The 16,054-nt window shown below is 46.3% G+C and overlaps 1 long non-coding RNA gene across 1 annotated transcript; it reads right to left on the bottom strand.

The window, feature by feature from the left end:
• Positions 1 to 460: 460 nt before the first annotated feature.
• On the bottom strand, positions 461 to 2,756 carry LOC139059098 (uncharacterized). The gene is made up of 2 exons (XR_011513904.1): positions 2,249 to 2,756; positions 461 to 799 (listed from the first exon to the last, which is right to left on the bottom strand). It is a non-coding gene; the product is annotated as an uncharacterized lncRNA (long non-coding RNA).
• Positions 2,757 to 16,054: the final 13,298 nt, after the last annotated feature.

Genomic DNA, 16,054 nt, shown 5'->3' with positions numbered 1-16,054 from the left:
CACTTTGACTTCTATGACATGCACTTATGCTTTAGAGCGGGAAAACGGAGGCCGTACAGGCACTGTTTAAACAATATTTACAATATAAATCAATATAATATAAAGCTTATATTGATTCTATCATTTTCCATTATTCTTTTACCATTGGTCATATATAGCCTGAGTTGAAGCACTTCTATATGTTTGCTTGTTTCTCATTTTCTTTTCTTTCTTTCTTTTCTCATATGTCCCTTAAAATCTGCAGTTTATTTTTGATCATTGGGATAGCCGGCCCTTCATTGCTCTATATTTCCACTCGCTCATTGAATAAAAAACAAGAACGTCGTTACCGGATGTATGCGATGCAGCTGGCACATATCGAGATGGTCCCGGTTACTGTAGGTTGGTCTACAGCCTACGATGACACCCTAAACATAAGAGGCACGTTGCAAGCAGCGCCATTCGCTTCTAAGACCGACGACAGTGCTCTCAGTATATATTGTTACTGTCGTTGCCAAATAGTACGGTTTCTTTCTTTCTCTCTTCCTTTCTTTCTTTCTTTCTTTCTTTCTTTCTTTCTTTTTTTGTACACAAGATCACCTAATAAAGAGTTCGTGTTGTTCGAGTTCCGTAGCTGTCACCTGCCCTCGTGACATCTTGTACACCCATCACTCAAGCGCGACCCGATGAAGCCGACACACCATAAGGCGCCAGATGGCCGCCTTCTCGAAGGCCCGGGGTTCGCACTGGTGACAATCCGGTCCTGGTGACAAGTGCGGCAGGAGAAATCTGACATAGCGCCGGCGCTGAGGTCTTCAACCTGCAAACCGGAAGACCTTTCATAGCACAGCTGGCTGACGGTGACACGGGCGGACGCGGCTGCCTGAGTTTTTAGGGCTATAGCAGGACGGCGCCCTTAGAGCAGGCAGATCGACACGCTATCTGCTTGTCTTTCTAGAAAACGAATTTCATTGCACGCGGATTGCCGCTGCAGAAGGGTGGCGTCCGCTGCATCTTCGTATTACCATGTACATTCACTTACATCATAAGTTGAAGTTAGGCAGACGTCACAGGTAAAAAATAAAAAAGCCAAATCAAGTATATTCACGAAGTCGTTCGTGCAGAAGAACCGTTCCTAAGAGTCTACAACAGCCATCCGCCATCGCTAGCACGTCTTTAGCAAATGGGGTCGGCCAATGATGAACATTTATTATGAACCAAAGGCTTTGTGAGTTGAGCCACTGCGTAAGCTATGGGCAATAGCATGTCACTAGTGGGTCCGTACAGCAAATGTCTTTGTTGGAAAGAAACTGAGTCACGAAAAGAACTTAAGCTTCGTCGCTCACATTTTACCGCTATGCTATCGGCCTAATAGTGATACGTCAAGGCTCGGAGAATCCAGGCCTTCTGCGACATGAAACAACGTCCATAACCTACGTTTTTTCGTCGAAATGTGTATACGCTTGTGAAGTCGCAGAGGAAATGGAGCAGGCCTTCTCTTGCCTCTTGTATTTGGTTTTTGGCACGTAAAACCCCATAATGCATTTATCTTGAATATCTTGTCTAGAGACCATAGGACGATATCAGATGACGCAACTGCTGACGCATCTGTTTTTTCTCAGACAGTTCAAAAAAATTAAATTATGGAGTTTTACGTGCCAAAATCCCGATATGATTATGAGGCACGCCGTAGTGGAGAACTCCGGACATGTGGACCACTTCGTGTTCTTTAACGTGCACCTAAATCTAAGTAAACGGGTGTTTTCGCATTTCGCCCCCATCGAAATGCGTCGCCATGGCCGGGACCTCGGTGGCCGGATCCAACGACCTCGTGCTTAGTGCTAAGCCCAACACTATAGCCAATAAATATCACGGCCGGTCTCAGACATTTACCGTGGACACACGCTGCCCAACCTGTCACCGAACCAACCGGGGCAGGAAAGAAGCCCCGTGGCTTTAATGCCAATAGCGCTTAAATCGCGAAGTTCCAACATCAAGAGGCACGCCGTATGCATGGTGGAGGGCTAGGATTAATGTGGACGAGCACTCGATTTTTTATTGTGCAGCTAAATTTAAAGTACGCGAGTGGTTTTTTCGTTTTGTACCCACCGAAATGCGACGGCCACGCCTGCGAATCGAATCCGGGACCGCGCGCTCGGCAGCGGGACGCCGTATAGTCACTCAACCACCACGACGAGTTCTCAATAATGATTACCCTTTCCACCGATCCGCACGGTTTCCAAACGTGTAAAGAAGACCACTTACTTACCTGAGTCAACAGCGTCCACTCGACAGTTCAGCGGCGACACCCCGAATCCAAACGTATCCTCCGAACACGTCGAAGCAGCCGTCGCGCCAGAAAAAATAAGAATTCCTCGCGGTGGCCCGACGTCGCGGCCTTCTCCCACGCGCAGCCAGCGTCGGTCTGCCGCTGCGACCGCGGGCGTCAGCGACTAGTAGGGCACGGGCCGCTTCGAAGAAGGAGACTCGTTCGCGCGACTTGATGCACATTTTATAACTCCCACGGCGCGTTTATACCTATAGACGGAAACGAGCAATCGCCCCATCAAAAAGCCATTCCGGGCGGCAATTTTTTTTCCAGCGCGCGATGGTTAAGCCAAAGGCGGCCATCAATATGCAATGGCGGCGCGGAGCGTTTATGATCGCGCCGTAGACCATTGAGAGGCCGTGGTGATCCCGAGCGCCTCCTTTTACTTCGCTCGGAAATGGCCCTCTCCAGGAGGACGTTATTACGCCCTTTGTGTCAAGATGCGCCACTCTACTCCGTTATCCGCCACGCCGTCGCACGCCATAAGGCGTCACGGCTTCGAGGGATCCTGATACTCGACAAACCACGCTCGGCGCCGATCCCGTACATACAGCTGCGGAAACACATGTGTAACACCGACTAACGAGTGGGCATAAACGTTAATGTCCTTCTATAAAATGAAGCTATGGCTTAACAGTGGGCGCAAGTAATTATGTTTAATTGGCTCATAGCCTGCACGTTAAAAATAAGCACTACGGAATTATCTTTAAAAAAGAAATTGCCAGAAAGTGCAACATCAACTTACAGTGACACGTGTACTTTTTCAATGCGTCAGTAGAAGATTAAGAGAGAAAGGCAAATTCACGGTACGTGAAGCGCCAATGATGGTCACCCTGAAGGCATGGTTAAAGTGTGGCAGGCAAAAGAAATCAAAGCAAAGGAGGACTCTAAATGCGAAGACGTCGAAAGTAAGTACCCTGTATGCCCGTTGCATAACTGCACAGATTCATGAGCGGCGTCGTTCCAATTGAGACTATATCTGGGAATATGAGCGACGGCACTGACAAGAGGGTTAAGGGTCGCGACGTTCATCACAGTGGGCTCCATCCGTACGCCCGCACTTTTCGCCTGCCGGTCTCACAAGGATTTACGTGGCACGTAGAACACATGTGGTAAGACGAATAGAGCGTGCAAATCATACGTCTATAATCAGGCGCAAGTATATCGAATGAGACGAAACATCCCACCGTGTATATTCAAGCTCATTGGACACTCCGTCCCGTTGAATAGTCAGGCCAGCAACGCTGCATAGAACTCTTTCAAATAACGTTTTGCAGTCAATCAGTGAAAGAAAACATCTTTCTTCCCGGAGTCTTGATTGCGTCGTCATCATCCATTCGTGTTCATATCGTCATCGCTGAGGCCGTATACTTCGTTTTATCATCGTTCTTCCAGTTCTTTAATCGATTTTCGTCATGCCATCTTCCTCATACAGGCGTCGTTGTGCCACTGACGTCATGCCCTCATCATTCTATCGTGTTTCCATCGTCTTGATATAGCCGTCGTCGTTCCGTCGCGGTCGTTCAATGTCGTCATTTTGTCAGAGTCACTGCATGCTCATCGCGCCGTCGTCGTCCTACCATCGTTGTTATTGCGACGTCACACAGTCATCGTCATGCATTCGTGCTATATGGTGATCATGATACCGTAGTTTTCGTTCCAATATCGCCATTTTGGCTTCGTCATCTGATTGTCGTCATGCCATCATCGTCAGTCCATTGTTAGTATACTGTTGTGTCATTGCATCACCGTCAAACAGTCATCGTCATGCCACCGTTGTTAATGCCTCTTCATAAAGCCGTCATCATGCATACATGGTCATATCGTCGTCATGATGTCCTCATTTTCGTTTCATCGTCACCATTACAGTTTCCCCATCTGATTGTGGCCATACAGTCGTCGTCATTTCATCGTCATTTACCACTATGCCATTGTGTCGCCCTGGTCATTCCATCGTTGTGAGGCCAATCCACTCAGTGCAGCGTCATAATTACAGTACCATTTCATTTATTTATTTATTTATTTATTTTATTTACAAAATACTGCAGACCGGATCGGTCCAAGCTGGAGAGGGTACATACATTTGTTAGTAAGCACTATGCCTTAGGATCAGCAAAAATGGGGAAGTTATGATTTACATCCAGAAAATATAATAACAAAACTAAACAGGGTTACAAAGCAAATGCAATTTGCGAGAGTGCGTGCCCCAAACACAGGTACATGGACAAAAAAGCACACTACGCACAGTTAATAAGTAATCATCATTTCTAGCCTTACACATAGATACTTATATACAGGCTCTCTAGAAGTTGAAGAAAGGAGAGGTGAGTCATGAGGCAGGGAATTCCTATTCCTATTGGCGTCATGCTGTTGTCATACCATCGCCATTACTCCGTCGTCATTGCTTCGTCGCAACTGCTTCGTCGTAACTATTTCGTCGTAATTCCTTCATTGTCATTCCTTCGTCGTCATGCGTAGGATCCGCATGTTTGAGGGCCACGACATTACATTGAGGTAGGACCTTCTCCGTGAGAATGTGCCCATCTTGGTCACGTGATCCATAATTGCAAATGGTCGTATATCAAGAACAAGGTTCTTCGCAAACGCCAATATGAAAGCGCCGTCTAAACCGATACCCAGCGCGCAGGATCTGCAATATATGAATCATTGTAGCTGATATGCCGATAACTGTCCTAACAACCATTCTTTGACCCAAGACTATGAATGAAAAACTTACCTAACAACCACTTCTGCGTACGTCACCACATTAACCACAAATGTACAGAAGGAACTTCAGACCTGCTGTGTCTAACTGTGAAACTAATGAGTCAGTATCATCGTGCCGTAATATCTGACTCCCTGTCATCTGTGGTTCCCTGTGACTCCCTGTGGTTCTTCGGCCCTCTTAAAGCGGGGTGGGTTCAATACCTTCCCACCTATGTGATGGCAAGCGCATGCGACTGCATCATGATCAAGATCAATGTCATCGTCATGAGATCGGGGTACGACGCAATTGCCTCAAGACAGACATCTGGAATGAACAGTGCGCACCCGCCCAAATGGAGAGGGAGAGAGAAAGGATGCATAGGTCATCATAGGACCTTTGCATTGATGGTATCAACACCAAGGTCCTCGAGAGAGAAGAGAGAAAAATGTAATCATATTAAATGCAGAGAGGGCGGCCTGAGGTGGATTCCTCTAGCCAGCTGCTCTACGCATGGAGAAAGGGGAAGAGCGAAAGAAAGAGGAATGAAAGAGGCGCATGATAGGTGACGATGACGAGAGGAGAAGGATGTAAAACATATAGCCAACACTTTGGTCTAGTGAAAGCCTACAGTCCAGGCCCGGACTTAGGTCTAGACTTAACGTCTGACCAAGGGCCTAAAACAATGTCCTCCGACAACGGTGGGCTGTCGAGGCACGTTAGGTCATTGCTCAACTTTTGTCGCTCTTCCACGTACTGAGGGCAGCCACACAGCGCATGCCCTATAGTCTTATTCACATTGCACAGATCACAGTCTGGAGACTCGGTGCGCCGCATGAGGAGCACGTACCCGCGCGTAAACGCCACCACCAGCCTAAGTCTGGGCAGAAGACTGACACAGCTGCGTTTCTATGTTTGGTGGTAGCCTGAATTTCATGGTAAGGCCCAACCTTTGGAGTCGTCTGTGGCGATTATCCGGATTGTCCCAATGCTTTTCTGTCGCGGAAAAGAACGACCACCACATTACATTTCAATGGATTCCTCGTCACTGTGGTGTACACGGCAACGAACTGGCCGATGCCGAAGTGAAGAAGGCACTCGAAGAACCAGAGCCACTGCTTGCAATTCCTTTTTCAAGAGTGGACGCCAAATGCCTTCTCTAAAGTGTCATCTGAAAAGGTCCTCAAAGATACTATAAGCGCGCGTCCAGTTATATTACTGCCCTCATCCTCCAGCAGAATTTTACTACCGTATTACCGTATTAATACCAGCTGATTGGCAAGTGAACAATACAATCCCAGTTAACAAAAAAGTGACCGGTTCTCTCCGCTATAAGTTGCAGGCCAGTATCAAATACCAGCACCTTCTTAAAAATTATGGAAAATTTTTTTTTTTACTCTCACGTTTCTACCTTTATATCACCTCCTAATTTTTTTGTATTCTAACCAACATGGCTTCCGCTAAACACTTCTTTTGTGAATATCAACTTGCTCGCTTACTTCATGACTTACACCGTCTCCTTGGTTCTAATGTCCCTATGGGTGCTATCTTTCTTGACTGAAAAAAGGATTTGACAAAGTGTGCCACTCCTGTCTATTACTTAAGCTTTCCCGCCTTAATCTCCATCCGACTATCCTAAACTGAATTCGAGGGTTTCTAACCATCAACAGCAATTTGTTTCTGCTAACTTTTACTCTTCCGAGTTTTTCTTGCGTACTCTCTGGCGCGCCTCAATGTCCCTTCATAGGTCCTCTCCTCTTCTTAATATACGTTAATGACCTTACCCTCAAGCTTATTTCTAAGCACGCCTCTTTGCCGACAACTGTGTAATTTACTTCCGTATTATCAAATCAAGTGATGCTTCTATTCTTCAGCATGACCTTATACTTATGAAGCAATGGTGTAGGAAATGGCTAATGTGAGGCCGCTTATTGTAAGCGAAACAGTGGTAACCTCTTGGCACCGCCAACGTACGCAACTATACTCCAAATACTCTACGTCCTTGACAATACAGCAGTTCCCACGACGGATGTTGATAAGCATTTAGGATAAACATTTCTGCAGGTATAACTTGGTCTGCCCTAATAACGTCGTGAATTCTGCTAATCGTGTGCTTGGTTTTTTTACGGCATAACATAGCCTGAGCACCGCCTAATCTAAAGTTTCTCGCCTACAAAACACTAAGCTGGAATACTCATTTGCTGTATTTGACCCTCAGCAGTCTGGCTTACGTGAGGCCTTCGGATCAGTCCAAAACCAAGCCGCACGATTTAAAGTTTCCGATTACTTGTTCGCCTGCAGTGCATCGGCCTTAATATCCCCAGCTTGATGCAACCCCGCTAGCCTCTCGCCGTAAATTGCCCGCCATTGCCTTTATTATAGGTTGTATCATTTTGTTTTTGCCTTTTGTTAACACCTTCACCACACCAACCCACCCCATCGCTATAAAATCAGTGAAGTGAATATGGTATAACCACGGGCTATCATCATCATCATCAGCAGCAGCAGCAGCATCATCATCATCATCCCCTAAAAGGCTGCCAAAGGCGTCCATCTCTCATGTAATGTTCCGCGTTGGGGCATTTGTGGTAATAATAAATAAAAAGGCGGGGAGGTTAACCATAATTTCACGGGGTAATGGGGTAGGAGGATAACAGGAGAAAAAGTGGAAGAGAGACAGAAAGAGACCAGCACAAACTAAGTAAAATTTAGACAGAGAGAGAGAGAGACGGAGAAGTCATAAGGGAGAGAGGCAGGGAGGTTAACCAGGCTGAGCCCGGTAGGGTACCCTGCAATGGGGAAGGGGAAAGGGAATTGAAAGAGAAGAAGGAAGTTCACAGTTTGCACTGTTACACACACAAGCGTTAATTGCTGAGTCTGTCACAGGCGGTCATACAAGATGTTGCACTTCAAGAAATGCACCAGCGCCTTTGTGGCCTTGCACATAGCAGACGCACGAGGTCACAGGCCCAAGGTTCTCTCTCTATGAAAGGCCTGTCGTCTAAGTGCCCCGAACATGTCCGAAGGGTACTCCTCTCATCTTCGTATGTTGGGCAGTCACACAGGAGATGTTTGGTCGTTTCTTCATACCACATGTGCTGCAATTGGGACTGTCCGCCATTCCAATTAGGAATGAGGAATTAAAATTAAATTATGAAGTTTCACGCCCTAAAATCACGATCTGATCATGAGGCAAGCCGTAGAGGGGAAGTCCGGATTTATTTTGACCACCTGGGATTCCTTAAAGTGCACCTAAATCTAAGTACGCTGGTGTTTTTTTTTTTTTTTTGCATTTCGCGCCCCATGGAAATGCGGCCGCCGCTACCGGGATTTGATTCCGCGACCTCGTGCTCAGCAGCCAAATACCAAAACCACTAAGCGAGAACAGCGGGTGCAAACTAACTGACCGCACAGTTTTACAAAGTGGCACTCACAGTCTACATTATGTAAATCCGTAGACCTCAGAAACATTAGCAGCGCAAATATAGCCTCTTGCGCAGAGTTCCCTTGGTAGCACTTGCCTAGAACTTTTGGGTTTGATAGGGTAATATTGTCCTGTATATTCAGAAGTGAGCACATCCCTTGCCTTTCAGAACTAAAGCGCACTCAGGTACAAATGAGATCTCTGAGTGATCGTCAGAGCTGCACGCGTCCGACGTGGGGTTGTTGGCCCTTCCAATGAGGAAAGCATGTGAGCAGGTAATTACGACACCGAGCCACGAACGCTTCAACACGTGGTCTGTTCGCGTCACGGTAAACCGGGCGGCAGATGTAGCCGTGAATCCGGGGGACACCGAACGCAAAGCCAAACGCAAAACAACCGCACGTATACAGACGCGCCCCACTTAAATGCCATTGCCACTCCGTTTTTAATGCCACGCTCGTGCTTTGGACAGTCCTGTTTAAGACACTATATCTACAGTATGACGAGTATCAAGACAGAATGATGGCAGAAGTAATCATATTCGATTGCAAAGAGAATCTTACCTTTGTGCAGCGTATAGGCGCCGAATTTGCAGGGGGAAAGGCCTGGATCCATTTCATACCAGCGACCTCTTTCTTTTCCAATGTAAAAAAGACTGCATCCTATTCTCCGTTTGAGAAGCTCCAGGACGGCTTAACACGCAACGCTTGTTCCCCATCACACGTTAAAACGTAGCATAGCATACATCGATGACACGTTTGAAAGGTGACACTGAGAAGCGATTCCGAAAAGAACCCAGAGCATGCGAAACGAGGCAGAGGCCGGGCCGAGCTGCTGCTGCTGCTGCTGCTGCTGATGTCGGTCGGCAAAATGCGTCGCTAAGTTTTATTCACGTGCCTAAAAAAATTATCTTGGAGATGTCGTTTTAACAGTCGATCCCGTGGTCGAGTTCAAGCTTAAGTTACGCCCCTTGCTTGGGAACAACACCATCTATTTGGGCGACATCACGCCTGTGCTTAATGCCTGCGCAGAGCACTATTTATTTTTAAGGCGAAAGCCTTATATGCCCCATGAACCAAAAAGTCCGCCCTCTGTTTTTATCATCCGATGGTACCAAAACCCACGTGACTAAGTGATGACGTCACGTTCCCGGCGCTAGACCTGCTGTGGCTTGCGCTGCGATATACCAAGGTGACGGACGCCATGGCCCACACCCAAAAACCCGCCTGACCCACTCCCAAAATTAGATTAAGGTGGAATGAAGTACATTAAGGTGTATTAACGAGGATTGAAGTGGATTCAGGTGGATTAAAGTGGATTACGGTTGGTACAAACTAGAGCATGGTGGATTAAGGTGAACTAGTGTATAGTTTTAATGTAAGGTGATAACTTAGAGATTTCATTATGCTTTCACATTCAAATCATCTAAGGATACTTAAGTGACTGTCAACTTTTATTGAAATAAAAATAGAATATTAATTGTCGCCTATTGCAGACGACGGCTATACCTTGTCACCTGGTTATTATATAACAGAATACAAAAAAATGAATAACAATATGTCGACCCTACTATGCCGTTCCAATAATCCCAATTGCATTTCGTATAATTCTTGTGGAATTTGTATGGATTCCGCATAAATTCCATATAATTTCCGTGGGCATAGTTCCGGAAAATGTTGTTGCAGATAACACGGAACGTTTCAGTAGGGAAGTTCTTGCATTAAATAAGTTATTAACCCCACAATGCCCGAACACCATTTCGCATCGAAGTCAATTAAAACAACTTGATCACCTTTATTTCCGGCCATGAGGAGCATATCAGTACAAAATAAATGAAATGATAAGTCAGCGAAAATCATTTGCATCGTAATTATTTATTAGTATTTCGTTTGCTGCGCTATCTATAATTGAAAACAGCTATTGAACGTATTAAAAACGACACTACAGCCTTCTCGATTATTTTCCAGTGCTTAAATCAGGATATCTAATATCAAGTTCAGCGTACACCAAATGATGCGTTGGGTTTTGTGGTGTCAAATAAAACAGGAGCAAACGTATCCACGGTCAGGGTGGATGAGTCAAGCAAACATCCCACATACAAAGCCCTCTGATAACTTTGCTACTGGCCTTCATTTGTTCCTCCGCTGACGACAGTACGTGACAGCAGTTTGACAGCACGAAGGCCGCATACGGAGCCGTACCACTTTCACAGCGACGCGAGTTCACAATAAAGAAGTGACAACTTTCATTACGCTGTACGAATTGGAAGCCGTGTGGCGTAAGCGACTTTCGATGACACTTCAGCCCGCACAGCTGCGCGTCTTCTTCACTTACGGCAGTACGCGGCAAATATTTTGATGGGACGAAGCCTGCATACATAGCTGCACTGTGAGGGCACAGTGCAGCTATGTAAGCAGGCTTCGTTCTACCTCACACTATAGTGTCTGCAATGCAAATGCAATTGCGTTGATAACGTCGTCAGAATTCGAAGTCGTGCTGCGCCAGTGAGATATGATGACACGTCGGCCCGCACGGCTGCACTGCACTGACACGATGAAATCTGTCAATGTTGACGAAAGGGCAGGAGATAAGAAAGGACCATTTGGATTGTGACTGAATGGGCCAATGTGTGCATGGGAAACGAGCGCAGCCATCCTATAGGGTGTACTCGTTTTTCTTTTTTATATTCATATTTATTCAATACTTTCCCGAATCCGTGGTATACCACGGCGAACACGACGTGTACGATTACAAAGACGGCGCCAAATAAAAGAACAGACGAAGGAAGGAGACACGAGACAACCACGTAGGCGTCTTTGTAATCATGCATAACCAACCCGCCCACCAGCACGTGCTCAGCGACATGCACAGCATCCTGTGCAAGCACCCTACTAACATCTGCACCCGTAAACGTCAGCGCCTGGCTGCAGAAAAGTTCAGGCGCCCTATACACGTGCGCAGGGCGGGCATCAAAACGGAGACAGCGGCATTCCTCCAGCGTCTTCCTGCATCGTGGGACAGGGGTGCGAATAAACAGTACACGCAATACGCGGCTCAAAAAGAAAAGAAAGAAAACGCCAAGTGAGAGACTTCCTGTCTTATAAAAAGAGAAGGAGATTAATCAGAGGACGATTATATCCTGTACTGGGCAAGGGGAAAAGAGATACGAAAGATGAGAGAAAAGAAAGAGAACAAAAGAAGGGAGGAAGAAACTTTCGAAGACTATCTACGTATGTTGCTGCAGTCAGACACAGCAGGGAGTCTTAGATTTTCCGCGCATTAAGTTTTGGGACGCAAACCAGCGAGCGTAGAAAAGGAGTACCAAAGAACGCAAGCAGGGCCATGGGGCTTTGCGTGCGCACAGACTCTTGGGTGCGCCATGTTCTAAAACTCCCTAGTGTCAGTGTCACACGCAGATACTTACTGTGTCACTCAATACGCGGTGTCCCGCAGACACAGTCCGTCACATTTCCATCTTCTTTTCATGTAATGCAACAATGCCTTGAAAGCTACTGGCACTGATATCATTCTATAAGCCAATGTCTTAGAACCTTAAAGAAACCGACAACCGCTCTGAACGCGTCGCGATATTTTGATGGAAATGAAAGGACCATGATTTATAGCGATAAAATTGAGGACGCTTTTCGCGGTTTAAGTAAGAATTGCAATCTTAAGTTAGTGCAGAAAGCCGCGAAAGAGGGTATACGTCGCGCCACTTGAGGTCACCGTGGCTGGATGCTGACCACGTGACCGCAGATTACTGTAGTTACAAGTCGGCTGTTATTAGGTGCACCACATGTATTGTTTGAAATTATTCTTTATAATATATATGCGTCTGCGCTTTATTCTATGAGTTAGTACGGTCTGAAAAAATAAGTCCGCGCTAACAAGCGGCGCTGTCTTCGCGACAGCGACTGGAACGGCAGAATCGTGCTGCAGCCGTGGCGTCCCTCATTAACATGGTGGCGCACATGAATGCTTCTTTGTACGCGTGCGAGTTTGCGTGTCTGTACCGCGATTTCTGTGTGTCTCCCAGTGGGATACAATATGACACCGATTAATTGTGCCGTAAATTTATGCCAGCACTACATGAACTGCTACTGACATACCCTGCAACTTCCCACCAATGCCGGCGTCGAATCGCTATCGCGTTGACATGACAGTGTTTCCAACATGTTTCCAGCGTACGACCGTATGGTACGACTTCATAAACAGGATCGCGATTGCAGACTGAAAAATCCTGATAAAAAAAAGTTTCGACAACGTTTCCTGCGTTACCGCAGTAGTATACAGTAGGTAACGCAGTATACCGCAGCTGTATACCTGTAACGCTGTATACAGCTGTAACGCTATATACCGCTGCTACTGCGGTATGCAGTAGTACACCGCAGCAGTATAGTAGTGTGTTGCAACACACTCACGGGTAAGCCTTACGTTGCACTTAAAAAGAAAAAAAAAAGGCTGCGATAAAACTTGGTTTTTGGTCCCGTTAATACATAGCCGGTGTCTTGTGCGCATTAAAAGGAATGCACCACCTTTCTACCTGCCTATTTTTGTTATTCTTGCTTTTATTTTTTTCATGAAGTGTTGAAACTTCAGTTGTCAGAGCAACCAGCGCTAGTCATCTATAGCAAAGGAGACATTACCGGCTTCCTGTTAAGTATACGAGTACATGTAGCTCATATGCACCCACCAGCTACCACATGCCAGCTTTTCTTATTCTTCCTCTCTTTGTTTTTACTTATTCGGGAGCGTTTGCCACAAGACACGTGGGGATTAAAAGAAAGGCTTATAAAAGTTTGCAACTCTGCATCGTGCAGGAACTGCAGCGGTGGCTCTGAAATGTTATTGTCCATTACCCAACGGTTGTAGTTCTCAGGTATAGGTCTGGCTTCCGTCCATCCTTCCTTAAATTCTTAAGTCTGGACGCCAGCGTTCCAAGGCAGATCCCAAGCAGGTGCCGAGCATGACGAATTACTTAGGTGTTACAGATTTCTAAATAGGCTTTTGCAGCTGACGTGATTGAATGCCCACTCTACAGGTGCCTTCTCCTCGGGAGACAGCGGCTGGTGATGGTCTACAACTTGCGTCTGTGCATTAAAATCAAGCGACAACCCACTAGCTTCAACACTTTATCCCAAAAGAGCACTTAAGCACGCTGTCTAAACCAATAAAGCAGCAAGAATAAAAACAGAGATAGTTTGACATTGGTCATCGGAGCATTCTTTTTTCGGTGCGCTTAATTCTACCACGAACCCACGTATGAGGAATTCACAATTACTGAAAATATTTTGTTGCACACGGTATTGACAAAGTCGAAAAAAGTAGACATCTCAAGAAAAGCTCGCGCATACCAAGGTTCATAATAGGTGAGTTTGGCTGCATAACACGCTTGTTGTGAGGCAAAGCAAACTTTAAAGACGCAGCTGGGTCGTGCATGTTTGGCTCGTCTGTCGTATAGACCTTTGCACCGGAAGCCTCGAACCAGAGAGTGGGAAACAGATATCAGGCCCCCGGTAGCGAGAGTAGCTAGTGCCTCATAGTTGCCATCTCTTGCAGGACTGTCACGCGCGCAGTTCCCGCATTGGCTGCACGACGTTTTCGCGATTTTATGCTTATCCGCACAGGCTATGCGAACGTCCGGGCAGCACTGCGCTGTGTACGGTTGTTCGAACAACCAGAAGAAGCGCAATGCAGCAAGAAAAGTGCAGTGCATCACGCAAAATGTTCTGCAAGAGGACTGCGGCTGCATCATATGTACCTGTTGTATCGGTTTCCTTGCGACGCGGTACTGAAGCATCGCTGGATTAGCTCTGTAAATCGTAAGGGATTCCTCCCTGCGGAGTCGTCGCGCGTCTGCTCGATTCATTTTATCGACGGAAAGCGGACATCTGAGAATCCAGAGCCGATGCTTCAGCTCGGATACGCGAGGTAGGTAAGATGCGCTGTGTGTGTCTCCATCGTCAGCCCCTAATATTTAGATGAGCTATAAATATGCAAATATGAACCAACAAGGTCAATTAAGTTTTGGCCTTGTTAGGTCTTTTTTTTATTGAAATGAAAATAAAAGAAAGAGACGTAGTCACCTTACAATGGTGACGGCTACTCCTTTTCTCACAGCAGAAACAACAATATAAAAAAATAATGTAGAAAAATGAAAAAAGTTATGAAAAAAAATTACTTCATAGGCTGTGAAAGCCACAGCACAGTCCTATACGCCTATGAACATCACAGTGTAAAAGTCAATTGCAAGTTGCACCACAATGAGTTCGTAAACAGTCACAAACACACACAAACGGCCATGATGTAGACTTCGATAAGCATATAAACAGATGAAGAATTACAGTGTTAAAATAATTCGTGCACAACAACAAAAAATGTATAACACGTAATATACAAGCACTAATAATTACAAATAACAGAAGAATGTTTTAGTGACATCGTGTGATCATTCAATGCAATGCCTAGTATTTGTTGAGGACGCCTGTGTCTACATAGAAATGTTCAAATGCGTTCAATGTTTTCGCTGTGCTATTTTCGATGGCCATGGGCCCAGCAATTTTGCGAGTGAGAAAGGCCGGTGAGGATCGATGAAGTGTAGCTCTTGTTCTAGCTGCTGTCTCTGTATCTCGTGTATGGGGCATTCGAGGAGTAGCTGGCGAACATCCTCATCGTCGTGGCCACAGGAGCAAGCCGGGCAAGGAGCCCGTTTGATGCGATGTCGGCTCACGGCGGCAAGCCGACAGTGGCTGACGTCGACGCCATTCCGCAATCGCACGGACTGATTCGCAGCCACGGGCGCTCAAAACAGGAAAGCATTCGCCGTAATGCGTAAAGCGACACCGCTTAACACTGGTGATACTTGCACTAAAGGTCCAAAACGACGCTGAGGAGACTTAAGATATAGAGAATCATGGGTGAAAGCAGCTGCAGCGCTGAGCTGAGGCTTCCCGGTGCCATCCGGCAGTCGCGTGCAGTCGTACGGCCGCCGCCAGCAGGAAAGTTTCCGTCTCGATGCGTAGCCGATGCCTCTCGACACTGGTAAGAATAGCACGAAAGTGGCAAGACAACTCTGTGAAGGCCGCAGATACGGAGATACACAGATGTAGATAGCAACCAACGTTTTTAGATCCGTTTGTTGATAGCAACAGCAGCGCTGAGCCGGCTGAGGCTGAGAAACGACAGTCCAGTATGGCGTCGCCGCCAGGCAGTCGCTAGGCGGCGCCAGTAGTCCAAATATGGTGGCGCCCATGGAAGCCTCAGTGCAAAGGTCTATATTCCGTTGCACTATGCGGCTGCCATGGATCGCCGCGTGAATGAACAACACTGTCGGAACAAAAGTGTAACTGACAATCTTTCCTGCATACATAACTGACGGTATCTTGTTTACCTACCTATTCAGTCCTTCTTGCACTCTTCCCAATCCCGACGGAGATATAAAGATGGAAACGAAAGAACTAAAGAAGGCAGGGAGGTTAAGCGAGTACCAAAAATTCAGAGCCATTCGACTCTGTCAAGGTGGATGACTAGCGGAGTTGTATATATGGTGATAAAAATACGTTAATAATAAAGACGTTGATTGAAAATAAAAGACGCATACCACAACGAATTTTGTTCT

This window comes from Dermacentor albipictus, chromosome 4, assembly GCF_038994185.2.
Source record: "Dermacentor albipictus isolate Rhodes 1998 colony chromosome 4, USDA_Dalb.pri_finalv2, whole genome shotgun sequence".
Taxonomy (NCBI): domain Eukaryota; kingdom Metazoa; phylum Arthropoda; class Arachnida; order Ixodida; family Ixodidae; genus Dermacentor; species Dermacentor albipictus.
Note: the sequence above shows the minus strand (reverse complement) of the source record. Positions and strands in the feature narration are given on the sequence as shown.